The sequence below is a fragment of the Spinacia oleracea genome, chromosome 3 (genome assembly GCF_020520425.1).
Source record: "Spinacia oleracea cultivar Varoflay chromosome 3, BTI_SOV_V1, whole genome shotgun sequence".
NCBI classification, from domain to species: Eukaryota; Viridiplantae; Streptophyta; class Magnoliopsida; order Caryophyllales; family Amaranthaceae; genus Spinacia; species Spinacia oleracea.
Window position 1 is genome coordinate 142858999 of NC_079489.1, and position 23519 is coordinate 142882517.

At 37.1% G+C, this 23519-nt stretch overlaps 2 long non-coding RNA genes across 2 annotated transcripts; both read left to right on the plus strand.

Moving 5' to 3' along the window:
* Positions 1–10962: 10962 nt before the first annotated feature.
* On the plus strand, positions 10963–12245 carry LOC110776473 (uncharacterized). Its single transcript, XR_002530145.2, has 3 exons — positions 10963–11117; positions 11388–11732; positions 11830–12245. It is a non-coding gene; the product is annotated as an uncharacterized lncRNA (long non-coding RNA).
* A 2774-nt stretch (positions 12246–15019) lies between these two features.
* On the plus strand, positions 15020–15873 carry LOC130469552 (uncharacterized). The gene is made up of 2 exons (XR_008930011.1): positions 15020–15207; positions 15478–15873. It is a non-coding gene; the product is annotated as an uncharacterized lncRNA (long non-coding RNA).
* The last annotated feature ends 7646 nt before the right edge of the window (positions 15874–23519 follow it).

A 23519-nucleotide genomic window follows, 5' to 3' on the forward strand; every position in this document is an offset into this window, starting at 1 on the left:
AGTGATTTGAGTGTATAAAGGAAATGAGGGGCAATCTAGACCCTTATGACCAATATGATTCAAAATGTTTTTCCATGTGAATATTTTTTATGGATGAGTGACGATGATTTCTCTAATATTGTTGTACTTTTATGAATAAGTTTTTTTATGCGATCTCTATGATCAAATCAAAATTTCCTTGTAGAGAATAACATATAAGTTATGTATCGAACATAAGGTAGAGTGATTAATTTCAGGTCGCGTGCTAGAATGACCAACAACAATAGTGAGTTAGCTGCTGCTATTCGCTTTTTGGCGGAAAGACTGACTTAGGAGAGAACTGAGTGTCCTAATTATGACGGGGACATGTTTGAAAGGCTAGCCAAAGTTAAGCCACCATACCTTAAGGGGCAAGATGATCCTACTTTCCTAGAAAATTGTGTTAGAGAGTTTGAGAAACTGTTTGGGGCTGTGAACTATCCGGAGAACATGAGAGTGGGTGAAGTTGTGTTATACTTGAAGGATGAAGTTGATTTATGGTGGAGAGAAAATGAGGTTAGACTCAGCGCTGCTGAGGGATTCAATTGGGATTCTTTCGTTATTGCCTTAAGGGGAAAGTTTTACCCTGCCTTCATGAGAAAACAAAAAGCCCATGAATTCATAAACCTTAGTATGGGGAGTATGACCATCGCTGATTTTATAGCAAATTTATAGCGTTGTCGAGGTTTGCACATGAGGTTGTAGCCACAGAAGAGCTAAAGGCTCAGAGGTTTGAGCAAGGGTTGACCGATGAGATCCAACAGGGATTAGGCGGGGAAATATTTACATCTTTAGATATTGTGTATGGGAGAATTGCCCATATTTATGGCTTGCAGTCCAGAAGGGACAAGAAAAATGTTGTTGTTGGGGATAAAAGAAAAGAGTTTAATACTGGGGGAAGTCAAGGGAACTTCAAAAGGAATAGGAATGGAATTGGGAATGGAAATGGGAATTTTCAGGGGAGAAACAAATCAGGGCAACAGCTACAACAATAGGAACCCGTCTGAGAGAGTGTGCCACTGTAAGATGTGTAGTAATAATCACCCTGGTAGAAACTGTAAGGGAGACTTAGTGACTTGCAACTACTGTCAGAAAAAGGGGCGTAGAGAGTATGAGTGCTTCACTAAGAAGAAGAAGGAGCATAATGGTAATGGGAGTGGTAACCAAGGGAAGTCAGGGTATGACCAACCCGAAAACCAAGGTTCGAAACCCGTAGGGGCACAAAACAACCAGGGAAACTACAATAAGTCTGCCAATTAGAACAACAACCATATATAATAAGGCTCCAGGTAAACTATTCGTGATGAGTTATGAAGCTGAACGTTCTGCAGACTTAGTTTCTGGTACTTTCTCTATTAAATCCGTGCTAGTTAAAACATTGTTTGATTTGGGGGCTGTTTCATCCTCTGTTATTAAAAGTTTGAAGTTAGTAGATTTTGAGGTGATTGATTTACCTATTACTATGCCTACCGGTGTAACCATAAGGTTACAAAATTGTTTAAGAACTTGCCTTTGAAGATAAAAGATTGCATTTTTTCCTTCTAATTTGATAGAGTTTAATCTAGGGGACATATACGTAATTTTGGGGATGGACTGAGTAAGTTTGTACAAGGCTAAGATAGATTGTGAAATTCAGAGAGTAATTTTAAGGAACCCTTTGGAAAGTTGACCTCATATAGACGTTTTGAGAAGTCCAAGAACCTTGGGGTGAATTTTGCAATGCAAGTGAGGATGTTAATGAAAAAGGAGTATGAACTAAATTATTGTAGTGTGCTAGATGTGAGTAAAGAGGTTGAAGGAAAGATCGAGGATGTCGCAATTGTGAATTAATTCATGGATGTGTTCCCTAGTAAGATTGCAGATATGCCACCTGCTAGAGTCGTTGAGTTCACTATAGACTTAGTTCCTAGAAAAACACCTGTACCTAAAGCACTATATAGAATATCACCTCCCGAAATGAGCAAATTGAAGACATAGTTGCAAGATTTGTTCGGTAAGGGTTATTTTAGGCCTAGTGCATCACCGTGGGGAGCTCATGTGTTGTTTGTAAGAAGAAAAATGGGAGTATGAGATTGTGTATCGATTTTAAAGCTAAACAATGTAAACAACAAGAACAAGTATCCTTTGCCTAGGATAGATGACATATTTGACCAATCGAACAGGGCAAGTGTGTTCTCAAAGATCGATCTGCGTTCGGGGTATCACCAATTGAGAATAGCTGATAAGGATATACCTAAGACCTCATTTAGGACTCGTTATGGCCATTATGAGTTTACAGTAATGCCTTTTGGGTTGAACAATGCACCTACCATAGTTATGGATTTGATGAATAGGATTTTCCACGAATTCCTAAATAAGTTTGGTGTTGCATTTATTGATGATATCCTAATTTATTCAAAGAATTAAAAGAGCATAATGAAATCTTGAGGATTATATTGGAAGAGCTTAGGAAGAATAAATGGTATGCCAAGTTCTCTAAGAGTGAGTTTCCTTTGGAGAAAATAACATTTTTGGGTCACTATGTGTCGAAGGAAGGAGCCTTTGTAGACCCTGTTAAGATCCAAGCTGTAAGTGAGTGGCCTACACCAAAGAATGTGTCTGATATTTAAAGTTTCTTAGGAATAGCTAACTATTTTAGGAGGTTTGCTAGAGAATTTTCGAAAATAGCAAGATCAATGACCAACTTAATGAAAAAGGAATCAAAATTCGAGCCGAGTGAGAAATATGAGGAAGCTTTCCAGATTTTAAAAGAGTGTTTGACCTCCGCACCTGTGTTGACCCTGCCTGACGGGAATGAGGGGTTTGAGGTGTATAGAGATGCTTCGAAAAATGGTTTGGGATGTGTGTTGTAGCAAAATGGGGAGGTGATTGCATATGCGTTACGTCAATTGAAACCTTATGAGACTAATTACCCTACGCATGACCTGAAGCTAACTTCTATTGTGTTCTCTTTGAAGATTTGGAGACATTACCTTTATGGGGAAACATGTAAGATCCTTATCGACCATAAAAGTCAGAAATTTTGGCAATAAGGTCCAATTGAATCTGGGAGACAACTGTGGAAATGAGTACTGCTTTCCACCCTGCAACCGTTGGACAGACTGAGAGGACTAACCAAATAATGGGATATATGTTGAGAGCATGTGCTATTGACTTTAAGGGAAGTTGGGAAGAACACCTAGATTTGATTGAATGTTCTTACAACAATAGTTATCATGCGAGCATTAAGAGGGCACCTTTTGAGGCATTGTATGGAAAGAGGTGTAGAAGTCCCACTTGATGGAATGATTTTAGTGAAAATATTATATTGGAGACAAAATTATATGAATGAGAAATATCCAGAGTTATTCCCTGAGATGAATTATAAGGGCGTAACTTATTTTCTTTAAGGGGGGTAGAATGCGATAGAAATTCGCACTTTTTACCTATTTTTATGGCATTTTTATGCATTTATGCTCATTTTTAGCAACTTAGACATGTTGATGCAGAGTAAATAGATTCTCCGCATAAGAAAAAGGTGTTCATGAGTAACACATGAAACTTTAAGTTTTCAAAAGAGTGCACATGAGTGGCACAAGTACTTCTCCAGTAAGAATAAGTTGAAAACTTTTGAAAAATGTGTGAAAAATGTGTGAATTTGAAAAATGTGTACTTCGGGACGAAACTTCTTTTAAGAGGGGTAGATTGTAATCCCTCGTAAATTTATAAATTTTATAAATATATTTTAATTTATAGTTAATTATATTTAAATAGAATTTACGAATTTTAGTAATAAATATATAATTAACGTATATTTATTTTATTTAATTACATTCTAAATATTTTAACGATTTATGCAATCAAAAATAAATTTTGGAATTATACTTTGAAAAGAAATTGAATTACCATAACACGTTTGATTGGAAAACACTCATAGTCAGTTTTTGATTCAAACACTAAAACAAAATTCTAATCCTAGCCCAATTAGTAAATCCCAGAAGAAATAAGCCCCAAAAGTTACTCACAACTATTCACTCTCCTCTAAACCCCACAACCCACAAAATACAAACTCACGTACTTTGTTTTTCCCTTCCTCTCTTCACGTGAAACTCTCAACATCTCAAACCCTCTCTTTGCACCGCAGCACCAGCCACCGCCGGACCGTCGTTTGCAGCGCCACCGGTCCTCCTCCTCTCCCCTCTCGTTTTTCTTTCTCTCTTCTGTTTTTATTTATCTCCTCCTTACTCCTTGTTGCCGCCACGACAACAACCGCAGCCACCGTGTTGCCGCCTAGCCAACCACCACCCACTGAGCTGCGCAACCATCAATGCCACAGCGAGCCGTCGCTGCTTCCCAGCAGGCCACACCCTTCTCTGCCTCTTTGTTCTTTCCTGCTCCGCACGTGCAGCCACCACCGTGACCACCTGCGGCCACCTACCGCGTCGCCCAGCTCTACGACCGCCCAATCCCGCTGTCGTGCCTCCCTGCCGCCGGCCAACACCCCATTCTCTCTTCATTTTAGTTAATTCTTAAACCCTAAGCTAATTAAATGTTTTAATTTTGTTTTTATTAATGTAATTTATGTTTTATTGAATTAAATGTATAGTTTTTATAATTCAATTATGAATTTCAGATTTATATGTTTTATATAAATTGAATCATTAAATTTCAGATTACATAATTTGATTGAAATAAGAATTAGAATTATTTAAAGCATGAATTTTAAGGCCTTAATGGTTTTAAGTCATGGTAGAATGATTATGAATTATTAAAACTATTATTTTTATGTTCTAAGCATGATAATTTGGTTTGGGTAAAGCTTTGAACGATTTCATATTGCTGTAAATTTAAAGAATGATGTTTTATAGAGTTTTTAATGAATTTCAATCATTAATTTAATAATTATTATGCTAGGAGATTAAATATTCAGGGCTTGATATTGGGGAAGCTTCTAAATAAGTTTAGGATGTATTTAGAATACTTTATTATTGTTGTGAGTTATTGAAAGTTGACTGAGAATCTTTATTGGTTGTTTTAGGCAGACAATTCTCTGTAGGCTACTTTTGAAATTGTTAAAGTGGCCTATCAATTTGTTTACACAAGGTACGTACATACCTGTCTGTTTGTGGATGTATGCTATTATTGAAACCCTGTTGAAATATATTTATGAACTTGTTTGTGTTGGAATTTCATGTTCAATGTCGTTGGATGAATGCGTTGAGCATATAATTTTATTATGAGAATTATAACATGTTAGCATGGATGATTGGTGCAAGCATGTCAGTTGGGAACTTTATATTATTTTATATATATTGGTTTAGATCGATTGATCGTTGTTCTCTTTTAGCATTTCACTACTTTATGAGCGCCGAGGACCTTGTTTGGTAAGTTGATACTTTACACCTATATAAAGGTGGTTAACCATTGTTAAAGGAAAGGTTGAATTAATTGGAATGAGTTCTTGATTGATAACTTTGTGATCTCTTACTTAATTCCAAGATAAAAAACAATTGTGAATACTTGTTGATTATATGATTTATGTGATTGACGAGTCATAACAAGGAATTAATTGGTAAATCATGTAAAGTGTAACTGAATAGCAATAGCTTTAGACTGTGCACGTCTAAAGTGGCGGAAAATTAGGAGTTGGGGTTCATGGTGGTAGCCCATGGCTTTTTCTGGGACCGGATTGATCAACGCGTTCTATTTCCTTCAAAAGTTTCTCGATATCGCACGTCATTGGGGTTACGGAGTCGCGCCCGTACCTCGTCTTCCTTAGCGAAAGATTTTAGTTAGACAACTCGGTCCATTGACTATTCCAATTAAAATAATATTAATGTTATAAAAGTCTAGTCCAGTCCATCATATGTGGTCTTCAAGTTAATATGTTTTGGTTGACCTTGCTTATGTTCTATTAGTATCATTTTAGGATTGCTCGTTTAATAGAATCATGTTAAGATTGTTCGCTTAATAGAATCATGTTAGGATTGTTCGTTTAATAGAATTATGTTAGGATTGTTCGTTTAATATAATCATGTTAGAATTATTATTGATTTAGTATGTAGTACTCAGCTTTGCTGATTACGTGCTTTGTTTGTGTATGTTGATGATGGTTATGCCTTATTGATCCTGTGATTACCCATTTTGGTGAGCAGTCTCTAAGGATCAATAAGCATTGTCCATCTACAGGTTTGAAGATGATGCATCATTGGGTTCGGGATTGGAGAGCTTGTAGTTTAGTTTTAATATTCTAAGTTAAGTTTGATTTGTTTAAGTGGACTTTAATACTTGTTGAATTATTAATGATGACTTTGCTTTTCCTGTTTTGGTTTTGGAGCTAACCCCGTAGTTAACCATTATAAACTTAAAGTTATTTATTATGTTTTCCGCTGCAAAATTCTGAATAAGCCAATACATTTTCACACGGGCGATAATGCCTTGATAATTCTCTTTATTTATATTAAAAGGTTATTTTAGAAAAGAGGGAATTGTCGGGGTGTTACATTATGGGGTGAGATTCTTCCAGAGTTTTGTGTGTTTAGGATAAATATTAGGACAGAACTTCGGTAGTACTTCGACAGTATTTGAATTGGATCGACCGGTCGTGCGAGAAGAGTCTGCTTAACAGTGTGTTAATACGACAGACGGTCGCAAATACGAGACAGAGAGAAGCTTCGGTCAATACTCAAGATTAGGGTTTTTATGTGGAGATTGTGTTTTCTTTTCCGGAATTCAGAGGTCTTATTTATAGTGTAACAGGCCAGAATAAGATAAGTATTCGAAAAGATAGAAGTTTACCGAAAAGCAACCAGCAAATAAAAAATTGTAGCGCTCTGATAAGGAGCGCTGCTAATTTCTAGCGCATTCCAGTGGAGCGCCTGATCTGTTATTTAACAGCTGGATTAAAACTTTATTTTTGCGTGATTAGGTGAGAACCAAACTGTAGCACAAAAATAATCTGGCGCTGGCTTTAGTGCGCTGGAATATTTCCAGCGCTGGTGTTTTACTTCCACTTTTCCAGATTCATCCAATTTTATCCAAATCTTTTATCTCACTCACGGTTTTATCTTTTAAGAATATCGGTTGGAATCAACTCCTTATTCTTTATTCAAGGATTAATTGTAATTCAATGTAATCACTTGAAAATTCATCTTATATGGTTACTATAGGAGAGAGTCTCACGAGCCCCCGAGTGATATCATTTGACTTAAGGGTCATCACTAGGAATGCCAATAGCTTCCTCACGAGTCATTGGGAATCCATGGACTGAATTGACTTCTCACAGAGTCATTGAAGACGTTCAGATGGCGAATGGAGTTTTTTCGAAAACAGAAAATTAACTTGATTTTTGAGGACGAAATACATGATTTTGAAATGCAAAATACAGAATGACAACGGAATACGGGATTTCATAATACAGAATACAGAATGGCAACGGAATACGAGTTTTCAGAATACAGAACACAAAATGACAACGGAATACGGGTTTTCACAATACAGAATAAAGAATGACAACGGAATACGGGTTTTCAGAATACAGAATACAGAATGACAACGGAATACGGGTTTTCAGAATACAAAATGCGGAATGACAACGGAATACGGGTTTTCAGAATACAGAATTTCGAATACGAAATAAAGATTTTTCGATTGATAAGGAATGAATAAGCTTTAAAACGGGAAGCAGAATAATGAATTTTTTTACTGACGAGGAATGAATAAACCTCAAACTAGGAAAGAGGATCGGGTAACCTCTAACTGGGCACGAGGATCGAGTAAGTTTGCGATTTTGTATATAGAAATGCCTAGCGGTGTACACGAGCCAAACTCAATCTAACATGACTCGGCTTGTTTTGGTTATATTTAACCGAGTTCGAACAAGAAGCTCGAACTTACCTCGAGGTTCAATTTCTTTATGGGGCTAGGCTTGATAAAATTCGAGTTTCGCGTTTTATCAAACCTTCATTCGATTAACTAATAAAGCATATTCCAAAAATAAAAACAATTTTATTTCACTGTTTTTCTTATTCGACGTACAAAAGAATTGTGTTTAAGCTATGTAAAAATTAATACAAAGTCGTACTCTACTTGTTTTTGAAAATAAATTTCTTATATAAAGCTTGCTAAGAAAAAATACATTTTGTATTAATGTAAAGTCAAAAATAGTGCTATTTTTCTTAGCAAGCTTTTTTAAGCATTTATTAATTAATGTTATTAATCGAGTCCATACTTATAGGTGTACATAAAAAGACTTTGCTACTCATTTCAAGCCTATGAATGAACATAGGAATAAATCGTGTGTGGCACTCAATATGGTGACCTCATAGATCACTTATTCTTAAACTATAACTAGTGTGTAGCCCGGGCGTTGTCCCGTGTTTTGACTTTTATTCAGGTTTATTTTTTTTAATTATGTGCACGTAGAGATAATGTCATCATCAAATTACGGTGGTGACATAAGATTAATGGCCGATCAACAACCTCCCATATCTAAAATCTCACATCCAAAAATCTAAACAAAGCCAGATCCTTTTCTTCAAAGTAATAAATGTACATTTATAAATTAAGTAATCATTCCCTTTTTTGCATTCACTTTAATTCAATGTATTGTTTATTGTAAAAAGAATATATATGCTTATATGGAAAGATATTACATAAGTTGTAGTTGGTTAAGATGGTAAGAAGTGTAACTTTAACAAAGAGGTCTTTTGTTCGATCCTTATTAGATGTTTTTTGGTTGTAATGTGTCAGAATGCTAACTAGTGGTGACATGGCGTAATAAGGAGAGGTTTACGTGACACGTATACGTTCTTCAAAACGCCTTTTAAAATATTAGTATAGATTACAAGTATGATACCAAGTATTTGTTACGTTGTACGTACTCCCTTCAATTTATCCATTCTCTTCATTTAATTCATCTATAGTCTCATAAATTCAATAAATTTTCACCTTATAGCCGCTTAATTATATCATGATGTACATACCATCTAATCTTTCATTTAGGAAACAATGAGAAAGGCAGAAAAATAATTGACTAAACACATGAAGAAAAAAAATATAAAAGGGAATTGAATCAATAACAATCGAACAAGTAAAAGAAAAAAAACAAGGAAAGAAATTAAAATAACAAACAAATGAAATGAAAAAAAGGAAACAACAAATGATCGCAACCAAAATCAGTTGAAGTATCAATCTAGAATGATAGAAAAAAAATAAGACGATTATAAAAAGTTCAAGAATACTTCAATAAATTGAGACAAGGAGACATGGAGTTGTGAAATTTATTAACGTTCTTTTAGAGAAGTTTTATTTATGAAAATTAGAATCACTTATTTACTCTAAAACCCTAACTCAACTAACATCATAACTTTTTTTTAAGGGACCTAACAACATAATTAAAAGGTGATGTAATTTGTTTAGGGATGAACACATTCCGGTTTGAGACCAAATCCACAACAAACTAACTATATTACTCCGTACATGCCAAACAGGATCAAAACAAACCACCTTATTAAAAATATTTTGTGTGGTTTGGTTTTTTATATATTGCCAAAATAATCGGTTTAAACCAATAAGAAATTAATGAAATGATACCCAAGTAAGCAAATCAATTTCATGACATTCTTTTTAATCAACAATTGTGTTTATTGGTTTTAACTTATTTATTTTTTATGAAATTACTGACTGTATTTAATTACATACCGACCGCCTCTTTTACCAACCATTATAATGTTGGTCGGTAAAATTTTAAAATCAGTCGGTAAATTTATCGACTGTTAAATCAATTTTTATTTTTTATTTAACGACTACAGGTTTAACGACTACCCATTTACGACCATTAACCGTCGGTAAATACTTCAACAACTGATTATTGTCGACGTTAACAAACACGATTTCTTGTAGTGACTAGTTCATCCCCTATTATGTTAATCTAAACTAACAATCCTCTAAAAATAAAGTAGAGTTTAGGGGATTTACTCGAATAAAATACTTGGGAAGTGTACTTAATCTATTAGGAATTATGTCCTCGCCCATGCAGAATTGTAATTATTCTATAGTGGTCCTATTTACTACTCATTTATTATATAGTGGTCCTATATTTACAACTCATTTACCACGTGATACAAAATTATTGATACGATAGATAGGACCAATAAACTTAAAAGTTATTACATTAGGGGTCCTTTCGGACCTTTTTAATTAAAGGATCTTATCATGAATAACTACAATATAAGAAAAGATATGATTAGATACGTGTCAACAAAATGTTATGGGCTCGTGCTATATTTCGAATTGCTTTTTTTTTTGTCTATTATATTACAGGAGTTGTGCACCTTAACTCCTAGCTACCTAGTATCTTATCTATTTAAAATACTTAAAATAATTTAATTGCGTAAGTTGGTAAATCTTTAAGGGATTGACAACCAAGATCTAGGATGCAATCGATCTCATGTAAATCATTTGTAGTTTTGCCCTTTGTAACTCTTTCTCTATACAAAAAACACAAAAATAAAAAAATTACTTAAAATAATTTTACTTACTTTCCCTGTTTTCTTTAAGTGTTATACGTTTCTAGCTAAATGAATCGTTTTTGTATTTAAATATCACCCAAAAACAGAAAACGTAAAGAATAAAAAGGGACGGGGATAATAGTTTTATTAGGGTCACTTATATATTTTTAGTGTAACTTTTATTTATTGAGAATATAAAAAGTACTTTTTAAATTTTATCGAGAATAATGGCTATTTTTGCTTTATGTCTAATAAGTGGTGTCACACAATGATATTATTATGGTAAATCGGAGGCAAGCAAAACCATTTGCAAAAGCTTTTACGTGCACTTATTCTTTGGGGACTCCATAACAAAAGAGAGATGGGATTAGAGAATCTTGGCTTTTAAGGGCACTTATTCTTTCGGGACTCCATAACAAATAAGATATAGGATTAGAGAATCTTGAATTTTACGTGCACTTATTCTTATATTAGCTTGTTCAGTATGGTTGTGCCTTTGCGAATGCCTTAGTCTATAAATATGCAATTGATTTTGCTTCATGTATATCAAGTAATACAATCTCACCTTCAATTCCGTGTTTTCTTATTATTATATATCTCAAAGTTAAGGTAATCTTCTCGTTTCTTATTTACTTTTCCTGTTAATTTTCCTCTTCCCTTTTATTAAATATGTAGAAATATGTAGTGTTAATTTTAACGACTAAGGTAAAATATTATATGTAGTATTAATTCATATAGTCGATCTTTAGGGAGCTAAGATGTTGCATGTACAATCTAGTTATGGGATTTCCCTTTAGTTATTTTTCCTATTTTGTACGTTGCTGTGTTGATTATATTATTATTATTATTATTATTATAAAATGTATTTATTAATTGTAGGTTATTAAGAAAAAGGAAAGGATATGGCGGACATTAATGTAACACCTGAAGTAGTGGAGGATGTGGAAATTGATTTGGAAGCAAAGGCCAAGGAATATGAGGCTAGTTCCAAGGCCAACAACTTCGGAGAATATCAATTGACGACCGATATCAAGAACTTTAGCAAAGGCCGCGTGCACAAAGTGGAGACTCATTTTTGGAATGGACGCACTTTGACTAACTTCCCTGCACTCCCAATTAACACTGGTGTTGCCATGCGCCAGGCCGGACCCCTTCCTAAAGGTGTCAAGTGAAGACACCACTGCTCGTAAATTCATCGTTGCTGTAGATGGCCAAAGTGGAAAGGTATGTACTATATAATATAATTAACTAACCAAATTAAGTGAAAGTACTTTTAAATAATTTATAGGTTTTTTTGACAATATATATGTTGTACGTACAGATATATGTTGAAGCTGGACCAATAGGTCCGGTTGATTGGAACGTAGTTGAAGTGAAACTGGACCAACATTCTGGAAGCAAAGCTGAGACCACTGACCCAATTCTTGGAGGCAAGATTGTGGCTCAGGTTACTGGTACTTATGCAGTTGCAAGGTTCTACAATTAGCTTAATTGTCACTTCGACCAGCTTCAGCTTGCTTGCTACAGGCTACATAGCTAGCAAGCATCTGATTTATGCAATTAATTAAGTTTGTCTTTATTTCGATCATGCACTTAATAAAACAAATGCTTCCCTCTTGGGATTGTGATTGTGGTTTGTGATATGTGATCAACGAATAAAAAAGGAGGATGCTCCCTTTTGTGCTTTGTAATCACATAGATCTGTTATAAATGGAAATTTAAGAGTTTTTATTTTAATACTATTGGCTTGTGCAGCACACATATATGTTAATTCGTTTAATTATGTTTGCGATTTTGTATAAAGAAATGCTCAGCGGTGTACACGAGCCAAACTCTATCTTACATGACTCGGCTTGTTTTGGTTATATTTAACCGAGTTCGAACTCGATCTCGAACTTACCTCGAGCTTCAATTTCTTTATGTGGCTAGGCTTGATAAAATTAGAGTTTCACGTTTTTTCAAACCTTCATTCGATTATATAACTAATAAAGCATATTCCAACAATAAGCACAAAATAATTTCCCTGTTTTTCTTATTCGACGTACACAAAAATTGTGTTTAAGCTATGTAAAAATTAAAACAAAGTCGTACTCTATTAGTTTTTTAAAATAAATTGCTTATATAAAGCCTGCTAAGAATAAAATACATTTTGTATTAATGTAAAGTCGAAAATAGCGCTATTTTTCTTAACAGGTTTTAATTTAACATATATTAATTAATGTTGTTAATCGAGTCCACAGTTATAGGTATACACATAAAGACTTTGCTACTCATTTCAAGCCTATGAATGAAAATATGAATAAATCGGGTGTGGCACTCAATATACTGACCTCATAGATAACTTATTCTTAAACTATAATTACAAGTATGATACGAAGTATTAGTTACGTTGTACATACTCCCTTCATTTATATATTCTCTTCATTTAATTCATCTATTGTCTCATAAATTCAATAAATTTGCACCTTATAGCCTCTTAATTATGTCATGATGTACGTACCATCTAATCTTTCATTTAGGAAACAATGAGAAAGGCAGAAAAATAATTGACTAAACACATGAAGAAAAAAATATAAAAGGGAATTAAAGCAATAACAATCGAACAAGTAAAAGAAAAAAACAAGGAAAGTAATTAAAATAACAAACAAATGAAATGAAAAAAAGGAAACAACAAATGATCGCAACCAAAATCAGTTGAAGTATCAATCTAGAATGATAGAAAAAAAATAAGACGATTATAAAAAGTTCAAGAATACTTCAATAAATTGAGACAAGGAGACATGGAGTTGTGAAATTTATTAACGTTCTTTTAGAGAAGTTTTATTTATGAAAATTAGAATCACTTATTTACTCTAAAACCCTAACTCAACTAACAGCATAACTTTTTTTTAAGGGACCTAAAAACATAATTAAAAGGTGGTGTAATTTGTTTAGGGATGGACACATTCCGGTTAGAGACCAAATCCACACCAAACTTACTATATTACTCCGTACATGCCAAACCGGATCAAAACAAACCACATTATTAAAAATATTTTGTGTGGTTTGGTTTTTTATATATTGCCAAAATAATCGGTTTAAACCAATAAGAAATTAATGAAATGATACCCAAGTAAGAAAATCAATTTCATGACATTCTTTTTAATCAACAATTGTGTTTATTGGTTTTAACTTATTTATTTTTTATGAAATTACTGACTGTATTTAATTACATACCGACCGCCTCTTTTACCAACCATTATAATGTTGGTCGGTAAAATTTTAAAATCAGTCGGTAAATTTATCGACTGTTAAATCAATTTTTATTTTTCATTTGACGACTACAGGTTTAACGACTACCCATTTACGACCATTAACCGCCGGTAAATACTTCAACAACTGATTATTGTCGACGTTAACAAACACGATTTCTTGTAGTGACTAGTTCATCCCCTATTATGTTAATCTAAACTAACAATCCTCTAAAAATAAAGTAGAGTTTACGGGATTTACTCGAACAAAATACTTGGGAAGTGTACTTAATCTATTAGGAATTATGTCCTCGCCCATGCAGAATTGTAATTATTCTATAGTGGTCCTATTTACTACTCATTTATTCTATAGTGGTCCAATATTTACAACTCATTTACCACGTGATACAAAATTATTGATACGATAGATAGGACCAATAAACTTAAAAGTTATTACATTAGGGGTCCTTTCGGACCTTTTTAATAAAAGGATCTTATCATGAATAACTACAATATAAGAAAATATATGATTAGATACGTGTTAACAAAAAGTTTTGGGCTCGTGCTCTATTTCGAATTGCTTTTTTTTTTTTGTCTATTATATTACAGGAGTTGTGCACCTTAACTCCTACCTAGTATCTTATCTATTTAAAATACTTAAAATAATTTAATTGCGTTAGTTGGTAAATCTTTAAGGGATTGGCAACCAAGATCTAGGATGCAATCGATCTCATGTAAATCATTTGTAGTTTTGCCCTTTGTAACTCTTTCTCTATACAAAAAACACAAAAATAAAAAAATTACTTAATTTTCTATTTTAATTTAATTAGGATAATTAGATAAGTTAGGAATAATAGAGTTAATTAGGGGTAAAGTTGACGGTAATCTAACAGAATTGACTTTTTTCTGAATAGTGGAGGGCATCTGGTGAATTTCTGAAAGTCGAGGGGCATTTGATGAATTTTGAAAAAACTCAGGGGTATTTCATGAAAAATCTGTAGTTTTATTAGGGTGACTTATATATTTTTAGTGTAACTTTTATTTATTGAGAATATAAAAAGTACTTTGTAAATTTTATCGAGAATAATGACTTTTTTTTTCTTTATGCCTAATAAGTGGTGTCACACAATGATATTATAATGGTAAATCGGAGGCAAGCAAAACCATTTGCAAAAGCTTTTACGTGCACTTATTCTTTGGGGACTCCATAACAAAAGAGAGATGGGATTAGAGAATCTTGGCTTTTAAGGGCACTTATTCTTTGGGGACTCCATAACAAAAGAGAGATAGGATTAGAGAATCTTGAATTTTACGTGCACTTATTCTTATATTAGCTTGTTCAGTATGGTTGTGCCTTTGCGAATGCCTTAGTCTATAAATATGCAATCGATTTTGCTTCATGTATATCAAGTAATACAATCTCACCTTCAATTCCGTGTTTTCTTATTATTATATATCTCAAAGTTAAGGTAATCTTCTCGTTTCTTATTTACTTTTCCTGTTAATTTTCCTCTTCCCTTTTATTAAATATGTAGAAATATGTAGCGCTAATTTTAACGACTAAGGTAAAATATTATATGTAGTATTAATTCATATAGTCGATCTTTAGGGAGCTAAGATGTTGCATGTACAATCTAGTTATGGGATTTCCCTTTAGTTATTTTTCCTATTTTGTACGTTGCTGTGTTGATTATATTATTATTATTATTATTATTATAAAATGTATTTATTAATTGTAGGTTATTAAGAAAAAGGAAAGGATATGGCGGACATTAATGTAACACCTGAAGTAGTGGAGGATGTGGAAATTTATTTGGAAGCAAAGGCCAAGGAATATGAGGCTAGTCCCAAGGCCAACAACTCCGTAGAATATAAATTGACGACCGATATCTAGAACTTTAGCAAAGGCCGCGTGCACAAAGTGGAGACTCATTTTTGGAATGGACGCACTTTGACTAACTTCCCTGCACTCCCAATTAACACTGGTGTTGCCATGCGCCAGGCCGGACCCCTTCCTAATGGTGTCAAGTGGGGAATCGTCTGTAAACACCTACTTTTGTCCCCATTCCCGAAAGGGAAAGTTCGATGATGAAAACATAAATCTCCAATTGACAACGCATCTCCTATAAAATAAACGAATCTCAATTCCCCTTTTCATTTCACCCGAAACCTGCTATTTATGCAAACCCGCTATTTATGGAAACCTACTAAAAATAGTAACTGCCGTAAAGGGTAGCTTTTAAAAGTGGCAAGTCATAAAAGATAGAAACCTGTCAGAATTAGGTGTTGCACTCCAACATAAATCCTAAATGAGATAGAAAACTGCGAGAATCCTATTCCTAATATGATTCGGAAATAAGAGTTACGTATTAATTAAAATCCTAACGAGCCTAGAGTTCGTAACGAGCCCAGACGCATTCCGTCATGAAATTGATACGCACTAAAAGACTCAATTAAGTCTCAAACACTACAGATTTCAGGAATCCGAATCTGACTAAGAAAAAAGCCCATACCCTATTTTCAACGCCTGGCTCTGGGCGCCGAAATCTTCGGCGCCCAGGCCTGGGCGCTGAAAATACCTGGGTACGTGTTTTTTCCTAATTCTTTGTGGATTAGAACTCTGCAATTCTATCTTTCCACGAACTCTTCCCTATAAATACAGCCTCAAATTCGACGTGAAAAGGACACACAATTCATATTCTGAGTATTGACTCCAACCCTTAGCCTAAGCCTCACGCTGCGAAATTGTTCACGCGTTCTGTCGCAATCGATACACAAATCGAACAGAACGTATCCTGTCCCATAATTGAGATTCGTTAAATAAAAAGGAGAAATAGCAAAGTCAAAGTGGTCAGTTTTCTGAGAACCGTGACGCACCTCTCAAGGGTGCGTCGTAATGTGCCCCTTCTCGATGATTTAATTGCTTTTTTCGCCCTTTTTATGAACTGTTAAACTAACTAAATCTGATTGTTCTATCACGCCTAACAAATATAATATTTTTGGGAAATTGGATTATCATGTTAGGTCCCTTAATACTATTTAAATCAGATAATCACGATCGATCTAGTATTATATGTTGCATATTGCTAAAATCAACTCAGATTAGTTTAATAGTTAACGCTGTTCCTTCAATTATTTATGCTGAGCTAGTAAGGATATCCTGCCTCTGGAGTTATCGACGAGCGAAGTACTCCTCTCGGTAGTTACAGTCCCCCGAACCCTCAATCTCTACCTTGCGGGTGTATGTTGAGAGATCCCCACACCAGGGATCACAAGGGAACCTACGGCCGTCGTGGTCAAACATAATTGCACTCCCTTTATGTCACGATAACCGGGTTTTGTCAGTTTTTCTCATTGTTGTTAAAAACTGAATGGCGACTCCTATATTACTAGTCAATTGGGTGTATACTCACAGAAAATCTAATTACACTTGATTGAATAAAAGAATCGTCACACCCACGAGGGACGAGGTCACGCATTAGCCTCGTGCTTTTTCGACCCCCTCACAGTGGCGACTCCACTTGGGATAGTGAAGGAAATACTCGTGCTTGTAGGTAATCAAAATAGCCGAAGGGTGAAACGATCCTACCCCGCGTTTATTTCCCCATCAAGTTGGGACGACCTGAAAATCAGCATATTAATGTGAACGGGCAGAACCGCATAACGAATCTCGGCTCCCTCGGGAGTTGGGACTAAGGATACCTTTTTTTCGCCAATAGGGGGGTGCATACGCCGCGCATGTTGCCCACTCGGTACTTGTGTAGGTAGTACACCTATCCCGAACCCAATCGCTCGCTCATTAGGTCCCTCTCGCCTGCATGCCCCCTTGGCTTGCACTTGCGGGTTGGCCTCTTGGGCGAAATTCGTCTGTTGAAGACACTACCTCGACCGGGGCATGTGTTGGATTTACGATAGAAGCGGTACCAAGCCAGGCGCAAATAACTACCCATAGAAGCCTATCATAAACTACATGACATGCTATTATCGCCTCATGATGAATGTTAGTTATGTGTAGCGAAATATGTGATTGTGTGTGACAAACTATCCTAGAAAACCAACGACCTTAAAAATTGCCCAAACATTCATAGACTAATTTTCCAAAGAGTTATACCGAAATACGTGTTCCGCAAACCCGAATGATCGCCACAAAAATAAGCAATGCTCGGGATGGCCTGTAACGAATCCCACAAACGCTGCTACGCGTAAAAGGATGTTATTAGGCAAGCACGCAAATCGAAGTCGCATAAACAGAAGACAGAAAACGAGAACCAGCCAGGGACGCATTTTCAACGCCCCTGGCTGGGCGCCAAAATTTCTCACGCCCTACGCTGGGCGCTGAAGTTGCTGCTTGGCCTTCTGGTCAGGCGCAGCAGCCTCGGTGCCCGCGCGAAAGGAAAATACGTAGCACAAAAAATGTTCGTAAAAAGAATTGCTACGAGGGCGTAAGAAAAGCACTCAATTTCAAAAGCGGTTCGTAAAATATTAATAACTCTTTACGTCGTTGTTAGGCCTCCTACGACGACAATGCTCGGCACTAATAAACCGAACATGCTAACAACTATGAATGTCACACGGGCAAGTGTTTCGAAAATCCAAAGAATGACCAAAAGAAAAAAACGAACCAAAAAGTGTACCAACAAAAGAAAGAGTGAGAAACCAATAGAGAGAGTCGAAGTCTAGACTAAGTAATGCTTGAAACTTTGGGAACCTAAACTTTAGCTTATCTTATGCCTAGGACTGGTCCTACCACTTGGTGCCGATCAGGGAATCAACGGTTAGTGCGTCTCGAAGATACATCGCCAACATCAGGTTTAGTGACGCCAAGCTCCGTCCGTCGTCCCTCATTTCAAGGATCTCCGCTTCCCCAACCTCGATTCGCACCTTCAAACATGTCCATCAAAGATTTGCGAGACCAGATGGTCCAAATGACCCAACTTATGGGCCAATTGAAAATGGAAAATGAAGCTTTAGCGGCTGCGCAAGCCAAAAATGACCTCGATAACGAGAAGAGGATTGAAAAAAATGGTCCTACAGCAAACCATGGGGAGCAAATACTTCTCCCTCGATCCTGAACCTTTTCCTGGCAAACTACCAGAAAAGTTCAGTTCATCTGACTTACCAAAGTTCAAGGCCACGGACAACCCCCGTGATCATCTACTGAGCTTTGTGAATGCCATGAACTTGAAAGGCGTGGATAAGTCCATGTACTTACCTGCCTTTCCTTTGTCCTTAGAACCTGTGCCTCTCAAATGGTACTATCACCAGGACCCTAAGCTCTTCCCCACTTGGGAAGACTTTGTCAATGTCTTCATCAAGCAATACTCGTCGAACATGGATTTCCAAGTCACCATGCGCGAGCTGGAAGTTCTCTTCCGAAAGAAAAATGAGGGTTTCACGACCTACTTTGCTAGATGGAGGGACCAGGTGGCCCAGCTAATCAATAGGCCTCCCGAAACAGAATTGGTCCAAAAATTCATTGACAACCTGGACCCGGCTTACAGACAACACCTTAGGTACCTGGGACTTGACACTTTCAAAAGAGTTTATGATGTGGGAATAAAGATCGAGGACGACCTCGCCAAAACCATACAAAGCAAACCCACATATAAAAACAACACCTATAATCGGGGTAACACATCCCAAGCCCAAGAAGTCCATGCTGTAGAAGAGACTCCCGCCCGAAGGAGCCCTGGAAGATGGGTCCGAGACCGAAAGTTTGCCCCACTCGGGTCGACTTTGGTACAAGCCTTTGAAAGACTAACCAATCAAGGAAAGTTGAGACCTATAGGCCCCACCCGTGACCCTCCTGTCAAAAGCAAATATTGGGTCGAAGATACTTACTGCAAGTTCCATCAAGGAAATGGGCATGACACTGAAAACTGCTGGAATCTAAAACATACGATCCAGGACATGATAGAGGATGAAGTGATACCTCTCCCTAATGTTGTCAAACCCAACAACAACAAGAGCCCACTCGGCTCTTGTCACATCTTTCTCGACCAACCAGAGAATTTCGACCCCACGGTGTACATCACGCCTCAAGGTGCACCACTCGATGTGGTCCCTATGGACCGAATCAAGAGAGAAGTGTGCGGTGTGTGGAATGATGATGCTGAAGATATTTACCTATCTCAAGTATCGGGCTAGGACCTCTTCACCGAAACTTGGCCCGGGTATGCTCTCATTGACACCACCCCTCAGGAGCCCGAGGTCGACAACCTCACCCGATCCGGAAGAATAAACCAACCGGATATTCACCCACCTCCTATGGACGACATCCCGGTTAGGCAAACTCCTGAGAATGGACGTCACGCCACCGTCGCAGAAGTCATTGAAAATCCTCTCCTGAAACAACTAAAAAGAACCAAGGCCGAGATTACCATATGGGATCTCATGTGTACTTCAAAGGAACATCGCGAAAAGCTTATTCGCTTACTCGACCTCATCTCAGTACCTACAGATATCACACCTGACTCATTGGTTAGCCATGTCACGAGAGATGCCGGAGAAAAAGCCATAGTTTTCACTGACAAAGACTTTCCCAAAGAGGGGGGTGCTCACAATAAAGCCCTTTACCTAGTGGTTGGATGCAAAGGACAAAACATCCCCCTAGCGCTCGTAGATAATGGTTCGGCGGTTAATGTCTGCCCATTGCGAACCGCCCATTGCTTGGGGCTAGGAAACGATGACTTCCAAACCTCCACGCAAGGGGTACGAGCTTATGATAACTCCCGAAGGCCTGTATTGGGAAAAATCAACCTTACCATACAAACCGAGCCTGTGGCACGCACCACGGAGTTTCAAATAATCGACATCAAGCCCACTTTGAACCTCCTCTTGGGGCGACCTTGGTTCCATGACTTAGGAGGTGTGGCTTCTACCTTGCACCAAATGGTTAAACTTAACCATAACGGGGTAATACTAGAAATCCGCGCCCCTCCTCTCGACGTCAGTTGCACTATGGTTGGAACGACCGAAACTGCAGACGACCTTTACGGCTTTCAAATGGAAGAAACAATCCAGTTCATCGAAGATTATGATCCAACATTCCTAGACCCGCATGCATCCCGAGTCATCCCTAGAATGCTGTTAGCTCAAGGTTATTTCCCAGGAACCCCATTGGGCATAAAGAAGAAGGAATACACATTCCATCCTTTTCCCAACAAATCTACTCCCTTTGGGTTAGGCTATGAACCAACGGAGGAAGATATTGCTGACCGTCTGTCTAGGCTACGCCTTAACAAAGACAAACAAACCACCCTCCTTCCCCCGTATCAAATTAAGGACCCTTAACGGGATGTTCGTTCGGGAAGGAGAAGAACACCCATGCTGTGATTTCCCTGAACCCTTCGTTCAGGATGGCTTGCTAAAACCCGGATTTGAAATTTTCCATGACTGCCACACCTTGGATGAGGCACCCCACCTCACCAAGACTAAAACAGCTAAAATATTGGACAACCAGGCTCTATGGACATTGTTTAACGAATCGAGGCCTATGGAGAACGAGACTGTTATGACTACCCTAGCTTTACAAGATGAAGGTTTCGATCCAACCCGGTTAATCTCTCCTGCATCAACACTAGAAGAGGTCGAGAACGGATGGGTGAAGACATATCAATGGGTCAATGCAAAAGGAATGGAATTCAAGATGAGTACCGGTGAATGACCGAAGTTTTATGAGACTAAACCCCAGGCTTGAGCCACATAGAGCACCATTAGTAAAAAGCGCCTAGTAGTTCTTTAGATTGATAGAAAAAATAATAGAGACTTTAGATGGTCCTAAGGCCCCTTAGAATATAGGTCAGTTTTATTTCAGTGTGTTTTCCTTACTTTCCGAATCAATAAAGGCGTAATATTTCTCCTAATTTTTTTTCTAACACTAAATAAACACCAAATGTACTTGCAAAATACAAAAATAAAAGAGGCGGCCCACTCTAGGCCCAACAAACAAAGCCCACTCGGTTTTGAAATAGTGCCATGGGAACCAATTCCCGAAACCCACAAAATGAACCACACTATCCCATTTATATCCCCAAAACCTAAAAAGCCAACCAGTGTCATCATAAGAGTCAATCCATGCAACCCAAAATCAAAGGAAATCAAAATCCAAAACAATGCAAATGTTACCAAGAAACAGATTCATAAAACATAATTCCATCATACCCTTCACTAACAACACGCACTTCAACCCACCTCAAAAGCCTACACAAAGATCTTCATAACTTCCGCAACCTAACCCCATTTTCAAAACTGTTTCGAGTCACGAATAGAAAAAATTAATCCGGACAAAAACGCATTTCACGCTAACAGTCAAAAAAGCCTCCAAAATAGCCTCAAAATTGACTTTAAATACGAGCAAAATATCAAGGCACAAAAAAAGAAATAAATGCAAGAACATGTGAAGCAAAGCGTCCAAAATTGACCGCCCAAGTCATTTTTAGCGCCCAGGGCTGGGCGCCGAAATTTCTAACGCCCCAACCTGGGCGTTGAAACTCTCTGCCTGCCAAAAATTTTCTTTTCAAAAGTGCTCGTCATTTTATCCGCACACAACGGAAAAATAACGAACACTTGGGGGTACAGTACGTATCCAAATAGTCTTACCAAAAATATAGCCATACAAAACATAGTCGAATTTCATTTTTTACGCGACTTACGGCAAAAAAATCGGCAGACGAAAATAATGATAATACTTCACTCATTTGACCGGTTAAGTAATATGCTACCACCTCAGGGCATATCTATTAAAATCTGGCATCCTAGAGCTACGCGCGACCTGATTCTGACAAGATACGTAGGCAATCCTTACCAAGGATTTGGTCCAATATAAAAAAACTCATATTCTTTGTGCAAAAAGTGTTAAGACATAAAAAAAAAAATGCCTAAAAAAGAGGAGAAACAAAAATGAATGAAAATGAAAAATAAAAATACGCCTTTATTGAAAAAAGAATAAGAAGGAAAACAAAGTGCTAAGAATAAAAACAAACACAACTGAAATAAATAAAGGGCACCTACACCCTAGCAAGAACTACACTACTCTAGTTCTTTCGGATCATCAAATAAAGTCTTGTAGAGGGAAATGTTCGCAGGATCCACCCCCACAGTCTTCTGCGCTGCCCCAATATCAATCTCCATAAGAACCGGCTCCTGGACACTAACTTCCAAAGATGCCAAGGCTTCAAAAACATTATCAGTTATATCCCGCTCAGCCTCAAGGGCACAGACAATGGTGGGAGAAGGATTATTATCATCAACTAGACTAGCCACTGTTTCTACAGGCGGCTGAGCCTTCCTAACCCATACATTGTTCCGGCGACGATCTCTGCGAGAGCTTGCATTTTTTTTAACAACAGCAGGCCCCTTCATGTTAGGCATCTTTTTAGGCCTGAAACTGGAACGGGGAGGAACTTCCTTTCGCTTTCGATCAGGACGAGCTTTCACAGTCTTAATACTATAGGTACGAGGTTTGGCAGAATCAGGACCCTCATACTTAACACGAATACGAGGTATCAAAAGCTCAGCCGGCTCCTCATTACGAGCCTCGGCCCTCACATCTTTATCATCGGAGCTCATCCACAACTTGTAGTTTTTTAGAAAGACCCACAAAGCCATTTGTAGCTACGGCCCAACGCGGGAGACCATCATAATACTTAGCCCACGCTAGGACCCGTGTTTGTGAAAAGGCCGCTACCTTAGGTGGTACCGTATCAGAAAAGGGGATAGTCTGCCTTAAACCATATTGACACATGACTCGGTAAGGGAAAATATAAATGGGACGAGATAG